This window comes from Buteo buteo, chromosome 1, assembly GCF_964188355.1.
Source record: "Buteo buteo chromosome 1, bButBut1.hap1.1, whole genome shotgun sequence".
Taxonomy (NCBI): Eukaryota; Metazoa; Chordata; class Aves; order Accipitriformes; family Accipitridae; genus Buteo; species Buteo buteo.
In genome coordinates this window covers 71,668,605-71,685,915 of record NC_134171.1, presented here as the reverse complement: position 1 = coordinate 71,685,915, position 17,311 = coordinate 71,668,605, and the positions used below count along the sequence as shown (strand labels likewise).

The window sequence follows — 17,311 nt, the reverse complement described above, 5'->3', positions numbered from 1 at the left end:
GATGTTCTGTTCTTCCGCTTCACAAAACAAGCACGTAGACAATTCTTACACCTAAGCTATGTTCTGCAATAATCAAATCCTGAATTGCACTAAGCGGCTAAGGACAAACAGGTGTATTTTAACATAGAAACACGCTAGATGCAACATCCTATGAAATGACACGAACTGGCATTTAGAAAAAAAGGCACAAACTGGGGGTGGCTGAAGTCAGAGAGACAATGCTGGTGTGTGGTTTCAGAATTGCAGCTGGAATCCCATGAAATCAGCCAGCATGTTGTTAACACCACGGCTACCTGTATTTTGACTGCGGCAGGAGGATAAAGTGCTGCCTGCCTTGAGACATTCGTGGAGGTGGGAAGGGATCGTTCGGCCACGAACGGAGACATGGGAGGGCAATTTATGTTTCCAACAGCATCCCCCTCCAAGCTGATATCCAACCTGAGCTTCACTGGTGCAGCACTGTGCCCTGGTCTCCATGGTCCGGCTCACACATTTCTCCACCAAAAACCCCATGGAGGTATAAAGCAGGTTTTCAAAGGTATTTAGATGCTAAAGACCAGGAGGTGTCTAGCAGGATTTTGGATATAGTAAAGCAGACAGGTGGGTGGCATTCAATGGAAAATGCTAACCATGGTGGAAACTTTATCAAATTCTGCTGGGTGCCTGGATCAATTGGAGGTACTGAAATAGCTGTGACAGACTGTTGCTACTCACACACGAAATCTGCTGCAAAGCTGGGAACTGAACCCTCCTCTCTCAAGTCTTGGAGTAGAAGTGCAAACACCACCACTCTTCCTCTCGTGAGACTTTCCATGATAACACTCGCCTGATTATGAACAGGCCCATTAGCGAATAGGGGGAAATCAATAGTTTGGCTGAGTCAAGCATTTTAGATGTCCATGATAGGAAATTTAACCTTTCTGCTGATAATCTTCCACAAAGCATTAATAATTTTCAGCTATTTCTCTTTATTTGGCTAGTAAGAGCCCACCTTCAGCAGCAAACTCTTCTGATACCTGTTTATTACGAAAGGCTAATGCAAACATTACCCCAAGAGCCTAGGGAGAATTTGCCAAGTCTCAAAGTGGCTGAGAAGGGCACTGGTGCCACGCCAGTAATTTCTCCTGCAGTCGGTAAGACAAATTTTCTGGAGCAGTGCTTGGCTGTCCACATGCCTGCCTTTGTTCTTTTCCTTTTCTTTAAAGGAAAAAAAGATTTATAAATCACTCTGCAACAAAAACAAAGCAACCACCTCACACATTGCCGAAAAGAACCCATAGTGAAAAATCCCACAGCCAGAAATACTGAAATGAATTTCATCAACTCCTCTCAAAAGCCACCATTCTGACCCACTCACTTGTCCAGTACGGACCTCTAACATCATCTTTAGTACAATCTTGGACACTGTATGAATGATGTTACCTGAAAGCCTATAAAAATGGGAGATACAGACAAAAACGTTTTCAGTAGAAAATACAGGTAATATCTTTAACTGTTTAATTATCTTGAATCTTACATTTCTTTAACAACATGTTTAGTTATGTGTAATTCAGCTGAATATAGCTTAGTATATTTCTGGAGAGCTGTAAATAACAGGCATTGGCTAGATATGACATGTTGCAAATAAAGAATCACATTCAATTGTTCAGCTATGAAATTAATATTTTTGTAATAACAAAACAAGCACCCCACAGTAATGTCTTATCTTTCTTTAATAGTAACGTAATGAAAAAGAAGGAGAAAAAAATTGTGATCTCCTGCATAAATTTAACCTCATTCCTGTTTTTCGTCACCTGCCCTTTCTGATTAAGCTACAGGGCAGCTTTCTGGCTTCAATTCACGGTGGAAACATAACTGGTTTTGAATAGGAGTGCAGCCACATTCCTCCCTTCTCTGCTCTCTCCTCCTTGCATCTCCCTGCCAGGATGGTCTACTGCCACCTTGGGCCTAGGGCTTTTTAAGATACTTTAAAAAACCCAAGATACTAAGTAAATTGCCATGGATATATGCTAAGTAAAATTGCATTTAGAAATGCAGAATAGAAGACGTGGCTATTGCAAGAGGAAAGCAGCTGCTTTTATTTATTCAAATCCTTAATATATTCAAATTTCAGGCTATCTGGTTATTTTCTTGGGAAACATTACCATTTGTAATGAAGCATTCTTGGAAAATAATAACCAAATCAGCAACAAATAATAATCAGGAATTTCTTTTTAAACATTTTATTGAGTTTATGATAATTTCTCCAAGGCACTATAGAGAATGCTATTTGATCAATCAAGTCATTAAGCTAAGTTTTTATTCTCAAATATTCTCACTATTGGGAAGAAAAAAAAAGAAGCAAGTGATTTATTTCCCTTTCCTCCCTTATACAACAAAATGTCTGGATATCTCAGTTTCAGTATCTAATGACACACGAGAAGCTCCGACATACATGAAAGCTATACAAATTAAAGAAGGGAAATAATGTAATGAGACATCAATGTTAGAGACACATTTCTATGCCCAAGGACACGATTCTTCAACAGATTTCAAAAAAGAGAAAGTATCTGATAATAGGTACTGATGTTTCTCTGGTGAGTCAAATGCTAACAATGCCTTTCATTAAACACACCCACAATGGTAACTGCATTTTGTGGCACTCTTGTTACCTAACATTTCTTTTCTTTTTCTGGCCAAGATTAACGCGGAGTTTGACATGAATTTTTAAGTAGCTGTCAGGATGAATCAGAGATTCATAAATCAAAGGTATTCAGGCTGCAGTGAATGGATTTTTTTCTTCTTTTTTGTCTTAGGAAATATTTAACATATCAGCACTCTCTCCTTGTGAGCCAATAATGAAAAAAGTAAGGTAGAACTTACAGGCATTTGGGATGATTTAAGTCACTTTAACTTGCTGAAGTGTATTCACCTAATCAAATATTTCTGGGTGGAGAAAATGAGCTAATTCTGCTTCTGAGGGTTCTGCATCCCACGGCATTATGCGGGAGGGCCATTGGCATGGTTATCGGTGGGTGTTGGACAGGTCCGGGCATTGCCGGCTCCAGAATTGCCGTGCTGGAGAGCTGTGGAGAGGCTCAGCTCGTTTCCCACTCACTGGCCCAAACATGTAGCCCCGTGGCTAATCCATCGATGGCACGTCAGCCGCACCAAGCTGTGGTTACTTTGTTCACTTACAGAGAGTTGCTCTGGAATGAATAGCTCTTGATACAGCAAATCCCGGGCTCTCCTCACCCTTGTCACATCTCCTAACAAACTGTTAACAGCAGGAGGAACCATGGAGCAAGGGGAGACGGAGAGCGAGTCGGCAGCAGGCACCAGCCACCCTCCGACACCTACACGAGGCGGCGGATGACGGAGTTGCAAAAGCAGCGATGAAGTCAGAGAGTATTGTCAACGGCAAGATGCGCGCTTTGGAAGAAGACCTGGAATACCCTTTCCAAACCTTCCTCCTCCACATGGTACTTGGCTATGGAAATACATTTCAGCCAGGATGCTTTAATGTGAAATTGCAAACTTTTTCAAGTGTAACAATCTATTCACTGGTGATAGAGGAAAAGAAAGACTTCAGTTCTGTAGCAGTGGCTTTTGTAGAAGAAATGAACAGATTCTACGGCCAGTCGTATGTAAATTCTCCACCTTGGCCACAGGGTGTGCTGACAAACCTGCGATATTTCTTGATTCTGCTCTGTGAGCTTCAGGGGTGATACTGAAAATGGTCCTCTGTTCTCCTCATTAGCAGTCAGGCCGAGCAGTGGCGGGCTGCTGCTTTAATGCTTTGTCAATCTTTGATGGAGGCTCTAAGAAGTGGTACGTTTCTGACACATCATAGGAGAGACGGTTTAATTCTTCATGCTTGGCAACTGCCAGAAGTCAGTCAGAGAAATAGCTAATTGAATTGTTTGAATAGAATTCTGATTTGGGAGGCATATAGAGTCTTCTCCAAGGTATCCTATCAAGATGTAAATAAGGATTTCTCCTACATTGTACATCAAAATAAAGTACTAAAGTATTTCCTTTTACAGATTTTGTAACTGAAAACTCAGACACTATTCCAGAGTTCAGAAATGGCCCTGATGAAAAAGACAGCGCTCAGTCCCGCTCAGAGCCCAGGAATAGAAACCTCGCAGGAGGGTGCAACAAACCTAAGCAACTCCTCCTTTACTTCTTGAAGAAATAATTTCATTTTTAGGAATCAATTTCAGTAACTAGCAGCTATCGGGGAAAAAGCAAACCAAAACGCAGATCTAAACGATTCGACGGCCTGCCCGTGCCCAGCTCCGGAGCACCCTCCCCGGGCTCAGCCCGTGGTCTGTGGGTCCTGCCAGCCCCACGCAGCGTGAGCCAATTCGGCCGTGGCGCTTTGTGCGAGCTCAGCAGCGCTCGCCCTGCACAAGGACTTACTGTGCTGCCAACCGTGTGAGCGCTTTCCTGCCGTAGCTCCTGCTGCTGCCTGCGTCCATGTGAATGGATTTTTATGGTATGGTCTGGATGATGTGTAACATTTTGAAGCAAATTTGGAGCAAAGCACAGACATGATTTTTTAAAGAATACTATTGGTTTTTTTTTTCCTCCAGAACGGCAGCACAGCTAAAAAATTAGTACCAAGGAGAATGAAAAGGAATCTACGGTGATGGTACTGTAGTTGTGATTGTCTAAGCTATAACCAACAATGGTCTGTTGGGCTATTAGAAGATACTACCTTGTGCTACAGACCTTGTTCTCTTTGCAAATACTATTGCTCTATAGTCGTGTTTGGTTTCTTTACAATGAAATTACATGGGAAATGGTATATAGGTTAATTGGATGGCATTGCAATTGAATTTTAATGCCATGTAAATTGTTCTAATATTTTCATAGTTGCAACAAGGGTTCCAAGACTTTAAGACCATCCAATAAGAGTTCAACCTCAGTTCTTCTGTTCTGTATGGTGTAATTATAAATTGTCGAGAATATCAGCTGTTACCTATTTTTCTCCTTTAAAAGTAAACATAGGCTTAAATTACATTTTGGTGAACTCACAAATTACTTTTGGAAACCAAAGCAGTATTTTAGAAAAGCTGATGAGCTTCAGCCATTTCAGAGAAGCAGCAGCGTAATATTGTTTAAACAACATCCTAAACTCTTACGTAGGCCAACTGGGAAGCATTACCGGTAGGAAATCAAACTGGGTGAAAGGACTGTTCCCTGCAGGAACTCTCCTTTATGGGCCATTCGTGGCATTGGTCTCAAATTTAAGTATCAGTAAATGAGACTACAGAAAGAACTGGCAAAGAGAAAGGCAATCTATAGTAAGTAACAGTAATACATAGTCAATACATCATATATCACAGGTGAAATGACTACAAACTGTCTTCTATAATCTCTTGCATAAACTGTCGCGATGCCAGAGGACTAGAAAGGACACCAATTTCTAATGAGGTTTCATAACAGATACGGGCAACTACAGATCTGGTTGTCCAAAGTTATTCAGCGAGGTTCCTCACCAAAGACTTGTAAGCAAAAAAGGCAGCTCTGAATAAAATAGCAAGGACATCCCATGAGAAAATAAGGGGTTAAAAGACAGAATCTTGGTCAAAACATCAGAGAGCCACGGAGTACAAAAGACAGGCAGGGACCACAAACTGCTGGAAGCTGGGAAGGCAGGACTGAGCATTCACCCCGCGCTTGTACTCTTCCTCAAGCAGCTGCTGTTCACCATTACGAGACACACGATGCTGGGACAGATGGACCTTTGGTCTCAGACCATAGACTTGCTTTTACCTTAACTGGGAACCGAAAGCTGTATCTGCCCTGGAGAGAAGAAAGATTAAGTCAAGTCGTGACAGCGAAGAAACAGGGCCAAAGTCAGAGGTCCGATTATGCCAAAAAGTCCCTCTCTGAGCTGGCGTGGGGAAACCATACCTGTTTCTGCGACCGGTGATGAACAAGAAAGGACTGGGGCTGAGAGAGCTGGTGCTTCTTGCTTCTCACAGCCCCAGTTAGGGCTTGACCCGAGGCAGAAAGGTGTGTTTCTGACGTGGAGGCAGGAGGGTACCACATACGTGAGCATCAACTGTCCAGCTGCCACGGGATGCAGAAGTCTTCGCCTACCCGCTTGTGGGGCTCGCAGGCAGTGCCTGCCCCGAGGTGCCCCCCACGCAGCAGCCCCCCTCTGCCCTCGCACCCTCCTGGGTGGAGGGGGAGAGCTGCCAGCTGGGAAAGGAAAGCAGGAGCATGAACATTCTCTGTCCCTGCTGCTAAAACTGAGACACACCAGTTAGGCAGAGCTAACCCCCTTCTAGGGTGCCCAGCCTGAGAGGAGAAAAAAAAACCTCGGGGAAGGCCAGAAGCAAAGACAGCACAGCAGCACGTAGCCCTGGTTTTATGGATATCAAGCTACTGAAGTTATCAGAACACGAGTTTTCACCATATCATCTTTTTTCTTTTTTACTCTAGGCTCCTTGCTTTGCAATGACATAGGTGCTTTCAACATCCCCTGCCCACGTTTCCAATTTGTTTTCCTTCTCTGTTTAAAAGCAGAGAGATATTTCCTTCAACTTATCCTCTCCCTCATTTCCCGCTTCTCCTTGGCACCGTTAGCACTCGCCTTGGTCCTTTGCCCATCTTCCAAAACATTTAGCTGTAAATCAGGTTTCCTTAAAAGGCAAATGCAGCAACCATGGAGAGAGGAGCAACACCTTTTCCCTACAGCACTTTTCCCATTTGTAAAAGAAGGAAACTCTTTTACACGAACTACTTTTTTTCTTTTCTTAGACAACCTTATTGTCACAAAACATTTTGCACTGCAGAATCACAAATATCTAGTAGGATAATTAAGTGACCTGTAAAGAAAAAAGACCTACTGATGTTAATGACCAGCTACAGTACTTAAGTAACGGATACAAAAGTTTTCTATTCGGTCCCCGAAGTGAACAACAATAACCTCCAGCAGAGCTGTTCTCGGTTCATTTCTTGCGATGCTAAAACCAGGAGAGGCAAGATGCTTCTGGCTGTGATCTTTCCCGTGAAAAGCAGTCTCAGCCACTGTTTATTAGTGTTTAGGGACAAAGAAATTTCTGTTCATGTTTTTGTAATCAATGCTGATTTTGCCAAGCTTGTAAGAGCTCAGAATATATTGACTTCCTCTGATTTTATGCAGAAACTGCAGCAAAGGAAAAAGAAGTAAAAGGCTACAAAACTCACAAAATCAAATTCAGCACCATAGCTGCATTTTTCCTGGGCTTGGTTCCCACAGTGTCAGCTCATCGGTCTGCTGAACTAACCAATGCTAATGAACCAACGTGGTGTTATTTATTCATACTTAATTACAGAAAACAGTTGGTTCTCCGAGAGGTTTTCTCAGACACCAACCCAACCCAAGGCACAAATTTTGGAGACTGTTATCTTAACCAAGATAGTACTTCATTATAACTGCTAATCATTTGTACTGAAGACCTCTCTAGAAATCTCCCTTGGTTTCTAAACAATATACACTGTTAATGGCATATGCCACTTGTTATAAGTTCTCTGTTCTGGAATTTGCACTGCAATGCTTTATGATTTTTTTCATGTACAAGGTGGCCAGACAGACTCCTTCATGCAGGCCTTACAGCTAGGATACGCTCCAACTCATCGCAAAATATGCTATGGGGTTAATTCATTAGTAAAACACAACCTTTTCAGAGTTGTGGCAAAACACACCCACTGTCTAAAGCAGAAGCTGCTTTGCTATCTTCAGTGGAATTGTGCCAAAAGAAAATATGTCTTAAATAGCATCTTACGGAGTCAGGGTAGAGTACAATGCAAACACATGCTAGTTACTGTGCCTGGAGCTCTTAAAACAGGTATAAATACATTTTCATTTACAAATGGGGAAACTAGAGCAAGTGTGTTGAACAACTTGATAAAGATTCTTAAAGGATAAGGGCAGAGCATCTGAACGCCAGCCTTATCCCCAACAGGAAAGCAGCACCGATACTCCTCCCAACAGGCAGGATGAATAAGCAGAACGGCTGGAGTTGCTCAAGTCTTCCTTGGAAACAGGGCAGGGTTCAGCACAGCCCTGCCTGCCCAAAGTGCCTTTCCCTCTGCTAGCAGGGCAATTCGGCAAGAGCCGGTAGATGCTGTCGTTGTCCGCTCCCTGCATGGGGAGTTTGTCACTGTACCCCTGCTTTAAACCCTCCTCCCTTCAAACTGTGGATCCCTCCCCAGGTAAGCCTGCATTTGGGTGAATCAGGATGCTTGCCCAGAATATGGCGTAAAACCAGCCGGCTGATCATACTCGAGCGCTTTAGGAAGGCAGCAGCCCTCGCCGTTTGCGGCTGATCCCGCAACACCCCGCACGGGGAAATGCCGGTGGCCGGGAGCGGAGCGAGTTGGTGGAACCTGGCAAGGAGCACAGCTCCCCACTGCAGACACCAGGCCAGCCACCTCTAGCACAGCTAACTGCCGCAGGGACCTGGAATCCCTCCTTCCAAACTTTAATCCCACACCGTGACAATACATGAACACATTTGGTAGAAATGCAACCTACAGGTGCGCAAAGATGCATGGACGACGTAAAGATAAAACGAGGGAAACAAATCAACGACACTGGAAGTAACTGAAGCTGTTTGCATAATTAAATAACCTACATGGAATTATGGCATGCTAATAGAGTTATGTGCTGTTTGTGTTTGGCAGACTTCACGCACAAAGAATATTGAAAACACACAGAAAATTGGGAAGTAAGCATGAGACTATACACAGAAAAAATGTAGCCATTATTATGAAGATCAATTACAGCTTTTAATCTAAATTTAGAGACAGAATCAGTGATTTTTTTCTGATGTAGTGACAAATCCTGCTCATTTACTCATAACGTCAGAGAAAGTGTTAAAAAAATATTAGTGCCGTATGCAAAATAAACAACATTTGACCCTGGTGAGTAAGGTATTATTAGGAACTTTCTAAGCCATTAAAAAAGGAAAAAAAGAGAGGGAGAGAAAGACACGTATGCAAAAATCTCATTTCAACTGAAATGCCTGAGTTCTAAAATGATGTTTCAAACACTTTTAACACAGCTGAAAATACCTCTTAAACCCCAGAGGCTTCATCTACAACTCTGGCTGAAAACTATTCATTAAAGGAAATAGATGGGGACCAGATGAGGGTTTCTTAATCACCGGTTCTCATCACCGGTCCCCACGACTGGGACTACATCAATTCCTAGCGCAAGTCCGAGCAGCTTCAAAGGCGCTGCAGCACCCGGGGGCTGGTGAGGGTCCCCAGGGCACCGCAGAGCTCTGACCCTTGATTTCTCCTGCCCCTTCCCCACCTCTCTCCCAGCACCTCCTAGGCGCAGCAGGTCAGCCCACCAGTTACAGCAGAGCTCCCGCTGAAGTTCTTCCACCTCGGCACCCAAGTTATTACGCAGGGACAGCTCGAGGCTGCCTTGGCTTCCCTAAAACCCCCTCTTTCACGTTGACCCAAGGACTGGGCACCACGGGCTGCAGGCTGGAGGAAAGGAAAGGGGACGTGGCGACACTGGCTGCTGCTTGGGGGGGGCACGGCTGCGCACATCTTCCTCCTGCACCGTCAAACCTGCCAGTCAGAGCAGCCTTACAGGGCACCCGTTTTTTTCTCCAGAGAAGATGAAGCTTCACAGAAGCAGGACTCGGACACCCTTGCCTACAAATCCAACAGAGAAAAATCCCCAAACCGAGATAAAGACAACTCTGGTTGAAGCCATATATTACAACTCTGGTGGCTCCGTGTGGGCCAGAGCAGTCTGCGATTTAAAAAGCACAGATGACTGAAAGAGTAAAGAGTTAGAAAACAGCACAGCACATCTGGTGTGGTTTTAAGCAACGTTGCTGGGCATGTTCCAGTTCAAGTGACCCTGAATTAGCTGGGCAAGAAATGGGTTTGGAGCAGCAGTCTGGGAACTTTGTAAAATTACTTCAGGGGATTTCCTTTTTCCTCACTCAGATAAAACTTCCCCAGAGGTGCAAAACCACTAACTGCTTTTATCACTCTGTGCAGGGGGATGGTATTAAAAAGAACTGATAAGAACAATGAATTAAAATGGAGCAAAAAGAAAGAAAACAGTGAAAATAAATGTTAAAAAAAAAAAGGACAAATGAGCCAAATCTCAGGCACAGGGCTAGGAACACGTCAGCAGAATGAAACAAGCCAAATCTGAGGCAAAGTATCACCGACTCACTGCCCAACCCTCCAAAATTGCTGAACATCCCTCAGTGCCGTTAGATTTTTATGGGAGTTTTGTAGACCTCTACAATATGTGCCCTTAGTCCTTGCTTTTCCAAGTTGAACGATCCCCGTCTTACTCAGCCATTCCTCATATGGAAGCCATTCCATACCTTTGAACATACTTTCCCATATAGGGGATGGATAGGTTTGATTAATAATGGCACATTTGCCAACACTTTTTCTAGTTGCTGCCATCTTAAAGACTTTCCCAGGAAGTAAAAAGCCTCCAGTGATTATGCTCAGCATAAGTTGTAGCCACAAGCCTGAACCTTCTTCTTTTCACCTCACCTTAGCATCACATGGATGACTGATGCCACAAGTCTTTCTACCTCCGGCAAAAGTGGCAGTCTAGCTTTCATGTAGAATTAGCTGTCATTTGTTTTTAATCAGCGATAACAAAATCATTCCCCAAACTACAAAGAAATACTGAAATGTCATCATTTTTCAGTTCAAGTAACCCTTCTCTTTACACCTTCCCAGCTCCTGGAAAAAACACACCCTCCAATGGATCCAGCAGCATGTTGGACTCTGCTGGGTCCTCCCATGTTGCCTGCAAAGCAACCTTCTGCCCGCCAGCGAGGCGGGCACCCGGCACCGCACGTCTCCCATGCCCAGGGGGAACGGGAAAGAAGTCACCCTCTGCACGCTGAGGCAAGAGGAGCGGAGGCAGGGAAGGAGTGGAACCATGCAGCGCAGTGTCAGCTGCTTCCCTCGAAACGTCACCCAACCCAACTGCAGAAGGTTTCTTCACTGCCCTCAGCCCCGTCAAGGCCATACACCAACTGGGGGGGATGGACATTTGTAGCCTCTGTCTGTTTATGAGCTATTCAAAACCCCAAATGCCACTGACTTCCTGAATTAAATAAAGAAATAAAAATCAAGAAGGCACCTCAAAATAGAGGGGGACATGCCTTACTTCTTTTTACCTCAGACATAAACAGGACCAATAAAGTCTCTCTTGTTTTTGCTGGAGAGATCTTGTTTGCTCACGAACCTTGTCAGGGAAACCTTCCATCCTGACAGTGAGGCAGAGCTGCTGAATCTTTGGCCTTCATTTTCAGATAGTGTGGTTAAAAGCCACCTAAAACTGGGGACCTATTCCACATACTGAAATCAAAAAGGTAAAACTAGTATAAATCAGACAAAAATCAGGGCAAAAATGTATTATTCAGATAATAAAATTTACCTCCTTTCTCAAGAAATCAAGTTTTATTTCATTAGTCTCTAACACTGTTAGTTTTGCAATTCTCCAGCTGTCCCCACAATTCCTTAGGGTAAACAATACTTAAAACGTCTAATGAGAAAAAATAAAATCAAGCAAGCAGAAGATAAATGTTAGGTCTTTCCTACACTATGAACAGACATAAGCTTAACTAAAATTGGATTTCAAACTGATAGAGTTAAGTTACCTACACCAATGCAAACCAGGTTAAAATTATTTTTAAGAACATCAACTTCAGAGAATGTGAGAGCTTTCAGAGTAAAATAAAACTCTCAGGGCCTCTTTGTATGTCATGGAAAAGGTCTGGGAGGCAACGAACTCCTTTTTAACTATGGTGTCAAGGTTTTCAAAAGACAAAGGTCAGTAACACTTTGGTTTATATGATAATTATGTCTCTATTTCTGTTATTCTGTCTTTTTTTAAGAACAATTGAGACAAAATTGAGAACAAGCCACCTAAAAAAGCTGGTTTGGGGCAGCGGAAGGTTTGGTTAAGTAGACTGCTAGGTTTTTGTTTTGTTCTGTTTAGGGCTTTTTTTTCCCAAGTGAGCTATCTTGGTGTTAGCTAATATTCCTCTGACTGACTGATTCAACTGTCAGCTCCATAGTCTAGGGCAGGGATGATTTAACCTTGTCTGCTACTGTTCAGTCTACATAAATAACCACCCTGACCCCTGACTCACATAGCAAAAGAATGTGTGGAAGCAGCTAAGATTCTCTCTTTACCATCACAGCCACTGAGCTCTCTCTATACCAGTCTTTAGCAGTACCAGCAAGTTGAACTAACCTGGCTAGCACCATGGATTCTGCTTTTCTGCATTTGACCCTGTCTAGAAACGATTGCTTCTGATCCCACTGAAAGGTTGGATGTTATTTTCTCCAGCTGTAACACCATCATCTTCTCTCTCCAGTCGCTGTAATGTAGTGGGTAAATATTATCAGCTGAGAGTGCGGCAAGGTGCGCAAGTCACATAGAAAAATCAATAGCAGAGCCGGCAGCGCAGCTCTGGTTTCCCCAACTTTTCCCATGCTTTCCCCATGCTCTAGTCTGCAAGTCCCACTTTCTGGCTCCACTAAAGCACAGGAGAGAGCAATCCAGCTGACTAATGACTCAACGCAGAATAAGGAATATCTTCTGATACATCAGTTCTTACATTTACTTTGCGTAACTCTCAACACATACCCAGTAATGTTCCTGAGGAAAACCCAGGCCAACGATATACCACAATAGAGCCTGTTTCTTATATGAAATAGTGTGACAAAGCAGACTGAGTGGCAGGAGAGGGTTGCCAGGGATCATCTGGCTCCCCGCGGCAATACAGATTTCCTAACGCAGGCCTACAAGTGAGGTAGTGTTTCTAGGAACCAGGAAGCCAGACTGGGCAAACAAATAAGACGAAAAAAAGAAAAGAGAAAAACCCAACCAAATACACCCAAAAAACCAGAAAAAACAGAGACTGAAAACTTGAAAGCAGCTATTCTGGCAGGATAGCCAATCAAAAAAAAAAAAAAAAAAAAAGTGCCACATCAGGATGGAGTTCAAGGGTAACCTTGTGGCAAAAAAAAGTACAATCCTGGGATTTATAAACAGGAAACAGTGAGCAGAAGCAAAGAGCAACTGAGAGGAACAGCAGAATAACGCAACTGCTCACGGCTGCAGAGAAAGTGTTTCGGAGAGACCTAAAGAATGCCAGGAGCTTGGTTTATTGAAAACAGGACCAGGAGATGACTTGATTATACACATATATATCTATATCTACATATATATGTGTACACATGCTCTGAATGAGGGAAAATAATGGTTAGTAAGAGGGCCTTTGGCTCCCTGGAAAAAGGCATAGCTAGAATCAATAGCTGGAGTCTTTTAAGATAGTCTTTTTGAATCAGAAATAAATCACAAATAAATCACAAATTTATTAAACTGTGAGGATGATTAGACAGGGGAAAAAAAAAGGTTTTGGGGGGGCATTGTATGTAATTTGAGCTTAAGAACCTATTCAGGCAGTGCAGGAGAAACTGACCGAAACTTGATTATCTGTAGTAAACAGACCAGATTAGAAAAAAGGTAAAAATCACTCCACGATTTCTTAGATTTTCATCCCAGCTTCTCAGAAGCCTTGAAACTTAGGGATGGTAAACTTATCTGATCTAATTTCAAATGCACTCAGCTATTAGGAGAACAAAGTGGGACAAAATATGAACTTAGTATACTGTGTTTCTTTCCATGTGGACAGAAATCCAAACCAGCGTTCAGCAAGGAGGTGTACGTGCATGTGTTTATTCGGTACAGTCACCAATACCTGCCGTGGCAACCATAACTCCTATTTGCATTTGGGTTTAAAGTAACCCGAGTGCTGAAATGAGATTATTTGATGGGAAGTTCAAGATCGCCAGACACTGCTGTTCACATGCAACAATTTCACTAAAGAATTCCTCAATATTTATTATTGAGCTGGCCAACCTTGGCTCCAGGAGTGAGACCCAGAGAGGCACCACGAGCTGCACATTACAAAACACACATGATCTTTCATAAGGTCATGTTCCAACTCGAGCACAGAGCAGAAATCCTAATTCAAAGCAAGAAACAGAACAAACAAAAACAAACTGAAAAGAGGAAAACCTCTACAAATGAAACACAGGAGAAGTGTTTTTTCAGGCTTCAACTAGACGAATGAACCGTGTGAACCCAGAAATAGTTGGCAGTGGTAACCAAACCTCAAGCTCTGCAAGATACACCCACCCTTAGCTAAAACTACACATCAAGCCTGAAAATGTTTTGAATATGCAGGCCTTCTCACAGCAGAAAAAAAAGAAAAACAACCCTCAACAGCATGTCAAAGTCTAAATGTCTTGGAGAAAAATATTTATACTTCTGTAGAGGTACACTGTTTATCTCTCCTGATTTCACATGGAGAAAGTCGCTGGAATGCTTTCTAATGCAATACAGAGAAACAACTATGCTCTGGGACCTTACAATTATTAAATCTATGTGGAGTTTGGATATGCAGCTTCTTTTAAAAATCTTTACAATGCACACCTTGTTATGACAGGAATATAAACACCTCAATAACACATTTATAATATATGAAAAGCAAATGTCTTCTAAACCTTGTTGTTCCACCTTACAACCAGGGAGGAAAGGTATGTGCTTCCATTCAAGTCACACGCCTTTTCTCTGTAAGGCCAGTTTTCCCCACAATGAAACGAAAGTTAAATCCCCCACTGGCTTAAAATGATGCAGAACCAGACCTTTAGTATGTAAGGTCTACATAAGAGAAAGAAAAACATCTACCACCACTGAAAAACCTGGTGGTATTTATACACTGCTCTTTAGACAACAGGTTTTAAAAGACTAGCTCACAGGCCTTATTTTCCTAGGACAGGATATGAGCAATTCCTATTGATTATATATGGAAGTTACAGACATCCTGGAGAAAGGGAACAGGGCCCCAAATGTCCTGGCAGGTGTAAGGGCAAAACATTTTCTTAAAATGCTACAGTACGTCCTCGCATTTTACGTGCTGTCATTGTCAACAAAGTAGAACTGCAGACTTCATGGAAAGCCATTTTAAACAGTGTCTGAATGAATCACTGCCAGATATATGCCCTGGCTAAAGCAACTCTACAATCTCCTTTCAGAGATGTTATTTCCAAGGAGTTACTTAAAAGGAGTTATAATTACTGAAGAGCGTTCCCCCTGCAGACAAAGATATCCCTCTTCATCTGCTCACTGCATCCTTCTTCCACTGTCAAAAACATGTGGGCATGATGAGAAGAAAAGGGTTATAGCTCTGATGTGCCTTTCAGATACATCATCTCTGTATTTCTTTAAAGACACCATTATTTTTATGTCACCATTATCAAATCCTATAGAGCTTTATGCTTCATAATTGCATGATACAGAGAAATTAATCTTCTTTATGCTTACATGCAATGCTGCTTAGCCTTTTAAGTGTTCTCACTGGAAATGCAGACTTAAGAAAACACACAATTCAAATCAAGTTATCTCCGACCACTACCATGTGCAGGATATACACACAACTGCATATTTCTGTTGGTATATGCTACATTGGGCAAAGACAATCTTGTGTTTCTTAAAACCACTATTTATAACACCAGGGCAGCTAAGAGTAATCTTCAGTGAAAGTATCAGCCAACAATTTTATTTCAAGCATTTTAGTTTGCAAACGCTTTTAGTACATTTCTCCTGGAATTACCTTTATTCAGAGGCTCTCAGGACATTTACTAAGGGAAGGCTGGAAACAAACGCAAGAAATAAAACAGTATTTCCTGCCCCATGGGGAGGTACTCTGGACTGATCAGGCAATTACTGTATCACTCCTATCTACTACCCAGGGATTAGCCTGGTTTTGCGAGAAGAGTCACTACCACATGGAGGAACCACCTAGTCCTCACGTAGTATGTGAGGAGATACAAGATTCTCAAAGAATAGAAGTGTTTCTTCCATACTTTATCTGGAAATGTAAAACAAAGTCTGCAATAATCCTCTGCAAAAAAACTTGGTGTTAGTCCGACAGTTAACGTAAAAGGCTCAAAAATATGGTTCTACGGCTTTTATGGCATCATTCAGCGCCTGCAGGAGGCATGGGAGCACAGAGCACAGAAGCGATGGGGTACCACTGGTGCAAGCAGCGACGCAAGGCAAGGGCAGCAGAAACCAAGGAGCGCATGGCCACTTTCCGTCAAAGCTGCGCCTGCCAAAGCTCATGGAAAGCAAACCCCATTTCCCGAGAGCCCACAGGATGGTAATTCTGAGAATACACCAATATGGATTTTTTTAATGCACAGTTACTGTATTATACACACATTTTATAACGATAACGCTGCTGTCTGTGGGCTCGGGTGTTTAAATCTGTGTGTCATGAGATGGCAGCACTGTTAAACTTCGCTCTTTCTTGCTAATTTTTCCAATTCTGCTTAGGTTCAGGATGGCGTTAAATTAGCACGTCAGTTCCGTAATTCTTGTAAATGTTTCGGGGTTCATAGTATTTAGGGTAGTGCCTCAAAGTACTACTTGCTCATGTTAATGTAAAGTTTGAATAAATCCTCTCTCACTTCCCTTTTTGTTTCTGCTCACCCAGTCTTGAAGCAATTCGTGGGTAGCAATTCAGCAAGTTCAGTGGTATTTATGACGTGAAATAAAGGAACTTCAGAAATAAAAGATGGAAATACCAAAGACTTTAAAGGAATTAGTCAAAAAGCAACACACTTTATGTGACGCTCCAATGATATTAAATTTCCCCAGAAGGTGAGCCTGGCAATCTCAAAGATTGGTACATTAAAAGTCAACGCATAAAAGTCTTCTATGCTAAAAATATACTCTAGACACTGAAACCTGGACAGTCACTTCCAGGAGCCAAAAGAGAAATAATAAAAAAAGGTCCTAAATTGAATGAAATTCCTCTCTTATCCAGACTTTCAGTGGTAATTTTTTAATGTTCTTTCAACACAGCACTGAGAGGCAAACAAAGTATATCAACAAAGATTCTGGGTTAGTGAATTCTTTTAGACCTTCTTTCCTCCCTGCAGACAGACTACTGCTTTGCTCTATGAAGCACTGTCAGGTTACTAACAATACAAGATGGGAGTCCCACGCATATGGCACAGCCATTTCAGACAGTATTTATCCCATCTACAAACAAAATATAGTAAAATGCACCTAGCTTAATAAAAGATGTGCCTTCTTTAAAATCCTGGTGCATTGTGAAAAACATTTAAGCCAGTACAGAAAGGGCACCAGTGAGTAAAAGCACTCAGGTTAATAAAGATGCAAACTAAACCTTTGTGCCCCATAAGAACAGTTGCTTCTTCCTTAAAGTGTAGAGAGATGGCCTAA

General features: G+C 42.4%; 1 protein-coding gene across 2 annotated transcripts in view; it reads right to left on the bottom strand.

Moving 5' to 3' along the window:
- Window positions 1-17,311, bottom strand: part of RNF150 (ring finger protein 150) — a 124,968-nt gene that overhangs the window by 55,388 nt on the left and 52,269 nt on the right. The window lies entirely within an intron of this gene.